A 7,211-nucleotide genomic window follows, 5' to 3' on the forward strand; every position below is an offset into this window, starting at 1 on the left:
TAATTATTGTTCCCGAGGTGTTAAGGGAAAAAATAAAGGGCATGTGTCATGAGGGAACCTCTGCTCATTTAGGAATTACTAAATCCAAAGATAAGTTGGTTAGACATTTTTTTTGGCCGGGATGTTTCAAAGATATGGAAATGTTTGTCCGGTCTTGTGACCCCTGTCAAAGGGCCGGTAAACCTAATGATAAAAAGAAGGCACCTCTAAAAATCGTTCCTATCATTGGGGATACTTTTAGCACCCTAAACATAGATTGTGTTGGGCCTTTAGTAGAATCACCTAACGGTAATAGTTATTTAGTCACCGCAATTTGTTTGGCCTCAAAATATCCAGAAGCCATTCCGGTGAAAGATATTGGGTCAGTTTCAGTTACGGATGCTCTTTTAATCATGTTTAGCAGAATGGGTTTTCCGGTGGAAATTCAGTGCGATCAAGGGCGATCGTTTACGAGTATTCTTACTTCTGAGTTTTTTAAGCGATTTGGTGTAAGAATTAAGCATAGGGGGGGTTCCGTCAACCATCCTCAATCTAATCCTGTGGAGCGGTTTCACAGAACCATCAAGCGATTAATTCGCGCATTATGTGTAGAGTCCGGACCTGATTGGGAGAAACACCTTCCACTAACTTTACTTGCTCTGCGCTCGGTAGTTCATGAGAGTACGGGATATGCTCCAGCAGAGTTAATTCATGGGAAAAATCTTAGGACGCCGGAAACTCTTTTATATGAAAGGTGGATGAGAGATGATATTGAAAACGAGGGTGTAACCGAATACGTTTTTAAATTCATAAATCGTTTAAAAAGATGCCAGGATGTAGCCATTAAAAAAATGGAAGAGTCGCAGATTAAGAGAAAGGGTTACTACGATAAGCATACGGTAAGAAGAGAATTTAAAATGGGCGATTTGGTCCTAATTTTGGCAACATCGAGGCCAACAAAATTTTCTGTTCAATGGGTTGGTCCTGGGACGATTAGAAGTAAAATTTCTGAAACAAACTACATCGTAGAATTGTCTGGGAAACGGGAAAGATGTCAAATATATCACGTGAATATGCTCAAGCCCTATCACAAGAGACCGGAACAGATTAATTTGCTGAGTTTTGAAATGAAGGATGATGCATCAGCCAATAACGATGTGGATTTCCCCACCATTGAAAGGGACCCCAACATCTATAATTTCAGTGAAATAGTTCAATCGAGTAATCTTTCAGATCGTCTAAATTCAGAACAAATTGAGCAGTTAGAGAGATTATTAAATAAGTATTCGAAGAGTTTTTCAAATGATCCGGGTCTCACTAATTTGGTTGAGCATGACATCGAATTAATAAGTGACAAACCCGTACGTTCAAAACCGTATCGTGCCTCGCATAGGCAAAATGAAATTTTGAAGGCAGAAGTTCAGAGAATGCTTGACCTACGCATTATTAAAGTGGGGGAGTCAGACTATTTGTCCCCCCTCATTCTAATTGAAGTCCCTGGAAAGGATCCTAGGCCTTGCATAGATTATAGGCGATTAAACGAAATTGTTCGAACAGAATATTTCCCGCTTCCAAATATCGAGGAACGCGTTGAACAGGTATGTGCAGCCAAGTACATTACGATTTTAGATTTTGCTAGGGGATATTGGCAAATTCCGTTGACTCCTAGAGCCCAGCGTTTAGCAGCTTTTTGCACAAATTTTGGGACTTTTCGACCCTTACGGCTTCCTTTCGGGCTACGGAATGGTCCTTATATTTTTGCTAAGATTACCTCAGAACTGTTAAAAGATTGTGAATCTTTCGCCGTGCCGTATATTGACGATATAGCCTTGTATTCCAACACCTGGGAATCCCATTTGAAACATTTAGATTGGGTACTCAAGCGCATTTCAAAGGCTAACCTAACTATTAAGCCATCGAAATGCAGGTTCGCGCAAAATCATGTTAAGTATCTGGGACACATAGTAGGTTTCGGTTTCCGTTCTCCTGCAGAAGCGAAAGTAGAAAGCATTCGATCTTTCCCTACTCCGCGAACAAAGACGCACGTTCGTGCTTTCCTCGGATTAGCAGGGTACTACAGTCGCTACATTCCGATGTTTTCGGCTATTGCTGCGCCTCTCTCCGACACGTTGAAAGGGAAGTCGAAAAAGGGGGAAATTGTTTGGACTCCTGAATGCGAGAAGGCCTTCGGTCAATAGAAATGTTGACGAGTCAGCCAGTTTTGTTTGCTCCGAATTTCAACCGTGAATTCATTGTGCAAACGGACGCGTCAGATCGTGGTTTAGGCGTTGTACTTACGCAGTTTGATGAAACTGGGGAAGAACATCCCATTTTATACTTAAGTAAAAAGTTTTCAGACGCCGAGCAAAAATACTGCACGAGTGAGAAAGAGTGCGCCGCGATAGTTTTCGCTGTAAAGAAATTACATTTTTACCTCGATTCAAATTTACCGTTCAAGGTAATTTCAGACCATCATCCACTCGTGTGGTTGAATAAAAATTCAAGTACCAATCCTCGTTTAACGAGATGGTCGTTAGCTCTTCAGCCCTACAATTTTGAAGTCAAACATAGGCCAGGAAAAGAACATCAAAATGTCGACACCCTTAGTCGTTCATTCTTTCAGTAAAAGAAAGGTTTGAAGGTTGTTGTTTTTTTATTTAGCTAAGAAATTTTTATGTATTTTCATTTTTCATGTGATAAATCACATAGTTTTGGATTATTTAGAGTTAAATTTAGAACAGAAAATAACATTAATAAATTTAATGTTAAATTAGTTCGGGTTGTAATAACTTTTGAAATATGTTTTAAGAGGTTGAGTCACTCTCAAGTATGGAAATGGTACTGCTCTCTTCTTGTCAGAAATTACTGTTTCATGTATGTGTAACTGTAATCACCGTGACTATGATTTCGAACTGTTTACACGTGATTCAAGTGTGACAAGATTTGCATAACAATGAGTTGGACTTATTTCAAACTATTTGAACTGTTTCCAAATTTTTGAACTTTCCACCCATGTGAAAAGTTCCCTTTTTAAGGGGGAAGGAGCTGTGAGGTCTCAACGGTTCTTTTCGGCCTCCCACGACGATTACGTCTTGTTAGGGGGTCATTCTTGGAGACCACACGCAACCACTGCAGTTGTCCCACGGTCTTACACAAGATCCCCTTCGCAAGATTACGCAAAAGTTGCGGTCACTACGGCGCCGCTCCTCCTCTTTTGTCTCGGAGCACAGAATACCCTGTGGTGAGAATCTAAGTTTTCTTCGGGGGTCTGAATGGCTTCTGGAGGCAGAGATGGTTACGCCACGAGCCGGGACTGAGGTCCGAAATTCTCTCGGGAACGCAATGTTCCAAGTTGGATTTGTAAAGCAAATGGATTGAACGTCCAACGAAGTTAGTCCTCTGTGGATAATATTCCTGCATTTACAATCATTGTAAATTAATTGTACATAGCTGTATGCAATTACTCCAGACAAATAAAAGTTTAATTTTATTATTTATGGTCTGGTACGTTACAATATATAAGATCAACTATGCATCACAGCAAAGACTTAGTAATTTGTCAATTTTGTCTATAGTACATGAAATTGTTGACAATTTGGACACACAAAAATTAATAGCAGATTTTGCGAACAAGAAAGCAAGAAAAGTTCAATTTGTGTAGGATGATGCATTAGCACATATTATTTATAAGTCCTAACAAATAGTATCTCCCTCTCTTTGTTCTAGAAGTGAAGTCGCATTCGTTTTTAGGCACTACCTCCACTACCTCAACCTATAAATTCTCCACTTTCGTAAACCATTCTGTTTATTACTGGTATTTTACTTTAACAACGATCTGGAAAAAGACTGGTTTCTTTTTCATCTTTCTTTTTTAAAATTCGTTCCTCGAAAAGCTAGACATTGACAAATCAAAAATTTTACAATTACAATTATTTTTTAGATCTTCGCTCACCAGAGTGCTTTTTGCACTTCTCATAAATATTACTGTGCCTTATCAATGATGTACTTATTTATCCAACATTTAGTTTACTTCAAACCGTTTATTTACCGAACGATTGTGCTAAATATTAGGTTACCCTATTCAGAGCAATGCAACCTAATCGAAATATTACATGTTGCTCGTATAATTGAACATGTTCTGTACTGAACAACTTGCAAGAAAGCAAAAATGCCAATTTCTGTGCAGGTATTTTTCATTTCTTTCTTTCTTTCTTTTTTTTTTTGGAAAAATGCCTTTTGCTTTGTACATTTCGCCCGAAATAAGGAATAAAATGTTGTGTTTTCTTGAACGAATTTGACAATCCGAAAAAAGTAAGAGTTACTGGGAAGTTCGTTTTCTTTGTATAGCTTGTGTATTTTTCATTTTAAATCAAAAAATGCTATTACTTACTCCATTATGTTTTCTACTTGATATGACTTAATTTAATTTTTTTTCTTGAAAAGTTTCATTTAAGACACTGAAGCAACAGGCTGCTTACTAGTAAGCGTTACATCCTAGCTAATTACCAAAATAAGCTAATTGATAGAAGAATCTATAAATTGCAAAATTGGCAAAGTGTCATTCATCTTCTGCTTTCTCACGTAGCAAAAAAAAAACAACTTATGAGTCTCGTGTGTTAGAAAGCACAGAACATGGAAATTTTTGCTCAGGCAAAGAGATTTATTTTCTTGAGGAGGGGGGGGGGGTGAGGTCGCTGGGTAAATCAAGCTACTAAGTTTTTTTCAACCTACTTCAAAAATAATAATAATAATAATAAAAATAAATAAATAAATTTTCATGACCCTCGGGGGAGGGGTCGAATATCCCATAATATTGGGGGGGGGGGCGACCAAAATAGGTTTCGCACGCGGGCGCTCAGACGCCTAGCAGCGGGCCTGGTTATACATCGCACTACAACTTTTTTTTTTTTTTCAATATTTTCACCAAATACAGGCATCTATTTCCTTATTTCACATGGAATTAGTGTATCGCATCCCGAGATGTGAAGACTTATAAAGAGTATGCCTAAAAAACCGGTACTGCTGTTAGATCGCAAATGTTTGGCACGGGTTAGCTAGCTTAAGAAAGATGCTTAAAGTAATTATAAAACATTTAGACTTAGTAAATAATTTGGCCGATATGCTTGCTCTCATTGGCTATGAAGAGACGCATTCTGCACAACTCGGTGAAATGTAGAGACACCTAGGAGGTTCGGATTTATAAATATTGGGCCCCTGCAACAAAATCTGTAGGGCTTATCCCGCAGAGGCCAGTAGTGCACATTTGCAACGCTAATAAGTCTTGATTTGTTTCAACTTATTGGTCCTTTGGGCCCCTTAAGGAAAGGACGTTGCGCCCCCTTTCACTGCGGGGTATGGCGGAAACACAGATCCGGGCCCGACAGCTAAGCTTCCAACAGCTTAATCTCAGAGTAGGAATGTGTGTTGTGACTTTTTTTCACTGACTCTTAGTAAATGGTTGAGACATTTGCATTTCTTTTCACACCTGTTGATTTGATGTTCCATTACTGTTATGAGTTTCCCTTCTGTGAGTGGGCCCGGTGTTCTAGTGGTATGATTTTTGCTTTGGGTGTTAGAGGTCCCGGGTTAAAATCCCGGCCGAGCCCTTGATTTTTTTTTTAAATATTTTTTTCACTTCAATTTTGTATCACATACGTTAGGAATTTCAATATAAGTTGTTGAATTAATATGCGACGTTCTTACCTCAGTGAAATTAATTCTACTGTATTGAAATACGTCTTAAAGATCATGAATCGATCCACTTTAATTTTTCAATCACGTAAATTCGCTCGTGCAAGGTCCAAAACAATTCCTCCTGTATTAACTAAAAAAACTTTCATCGGTTAAATACGAGAGACGGCCGCGCTGGTGGCTAGTTTGTGCAAGCCCGAGATTGATATGCAGATTGAAATCAAAAAGTTACAACAGAACTAGAACGCGCTAAGGTTTTTCTTTGACCGTACACGGCTCACGGTTTGAAAATGGTTTCAACGTCTATTATTTGGTGAGTGAAGCTGTTGAACTATCAGCAAGTGCGCTGATTTCATTATATGCGTGCTTTAATTTCTACATGATATACAGAGGCGTGAGCAGAACTTCAGGAATGAGGGGGGGGGGGGGTGAATGGGGGGGGGTCTAGTGTGGGTTGAATAATCAACACCACAATAGAGACAGTCTCTAGTGTGGTGACGGTACCACTGCATCCAGGTCCGTCGTTTAAGTGAATCAGGGGGGGAGGAATTACCACTCAACTCCCTTCCCCTCCTGCAATGATGCTACTGCATCTTAAATTATTGTTTTCTATTCTTTTTACTTTTTCATCATTTTTATTTATATTTTTACCTTTTCTATCTTTCTTCCTTTGAGCTAATGGGGGTACCGCGGTAACATCCGTACGCACTTTTATGATGATATACATGTCACTATACCAAATGTTTCATTTGCATATCGATTATATATAAGCAAAAGATCCTCTGTTAGGCCGTCGAGAGCTAGTTAGGAGCTCTTGCGTTTGTAGGAGGTTTATAGGTGATTCCTTACAATGTATGTCTCGTAACTAGCAGCTTAGTAGGTATCGAAGTTCCCTCTTCTTTCTTCAAAAAAAAGAAAGTAGGAAAGTTTTCTAAAAAAAGGCACTGAAAAATTGGGACAGAAAATTTAATTCGTTGAAACGGATAATTCATTGAATTGGCATACGTTGTAATGAGATTTCACTGTATTTACGTTTTAGAAAGCATAAAAATCTTTTTGAAGTGCATGGTGTTTCCATTGCATTTGATGAGAGCGAATATGCGATTTTCGACTGATGTTCTATCACTGGATGATCATGGAAGGTTTCGGGCGTGACTCCGTTCCAGGCCTCCTCAATCGCTGGTTTGAACTCTTGTACTGAGTAATACCGAAGAATGTCGTTGGTAATACTGCCTTATATTCTGGTAGACACCACGTGACAGAATTCTCCAGATGTTATTTCGACTGAGATTTGGGCTGAGTGCCGGTCAGTTCAGTACACTGATATCAGACTGATGCGTAATTTTAAGAGGACCCCTTTCGGATTGTCCTTTTTTAAAACGAGCCAAATTTTCTTTGACTTGGATAACTGCACCATTGTTTAAGCTATCGAGGTACAATTCACTCACCCTTCCAAACAAAAGAACTTCTTTCTACAAAAGAGGAAAGAATAAATTTCAGAACACCATTGTTTTTGCATAAACTGCTAAATTATAGTCAAA

This window comes from Uloborus diversus, unplaced genomic scaffold (genome assembly GCF_026930045.1).
Source record: "Uloborus diversus isolate 005 unplaced genomic scaffold, Udiv.v.3.1 scaffold_1221, whole genome shotgun sequence".
Lineage (NCBI taxonomy): Eukaryota > Metazoa > Arthropoda > Arachnida > Araneae > Uloboridae > Uloborus > Uloborus diversus.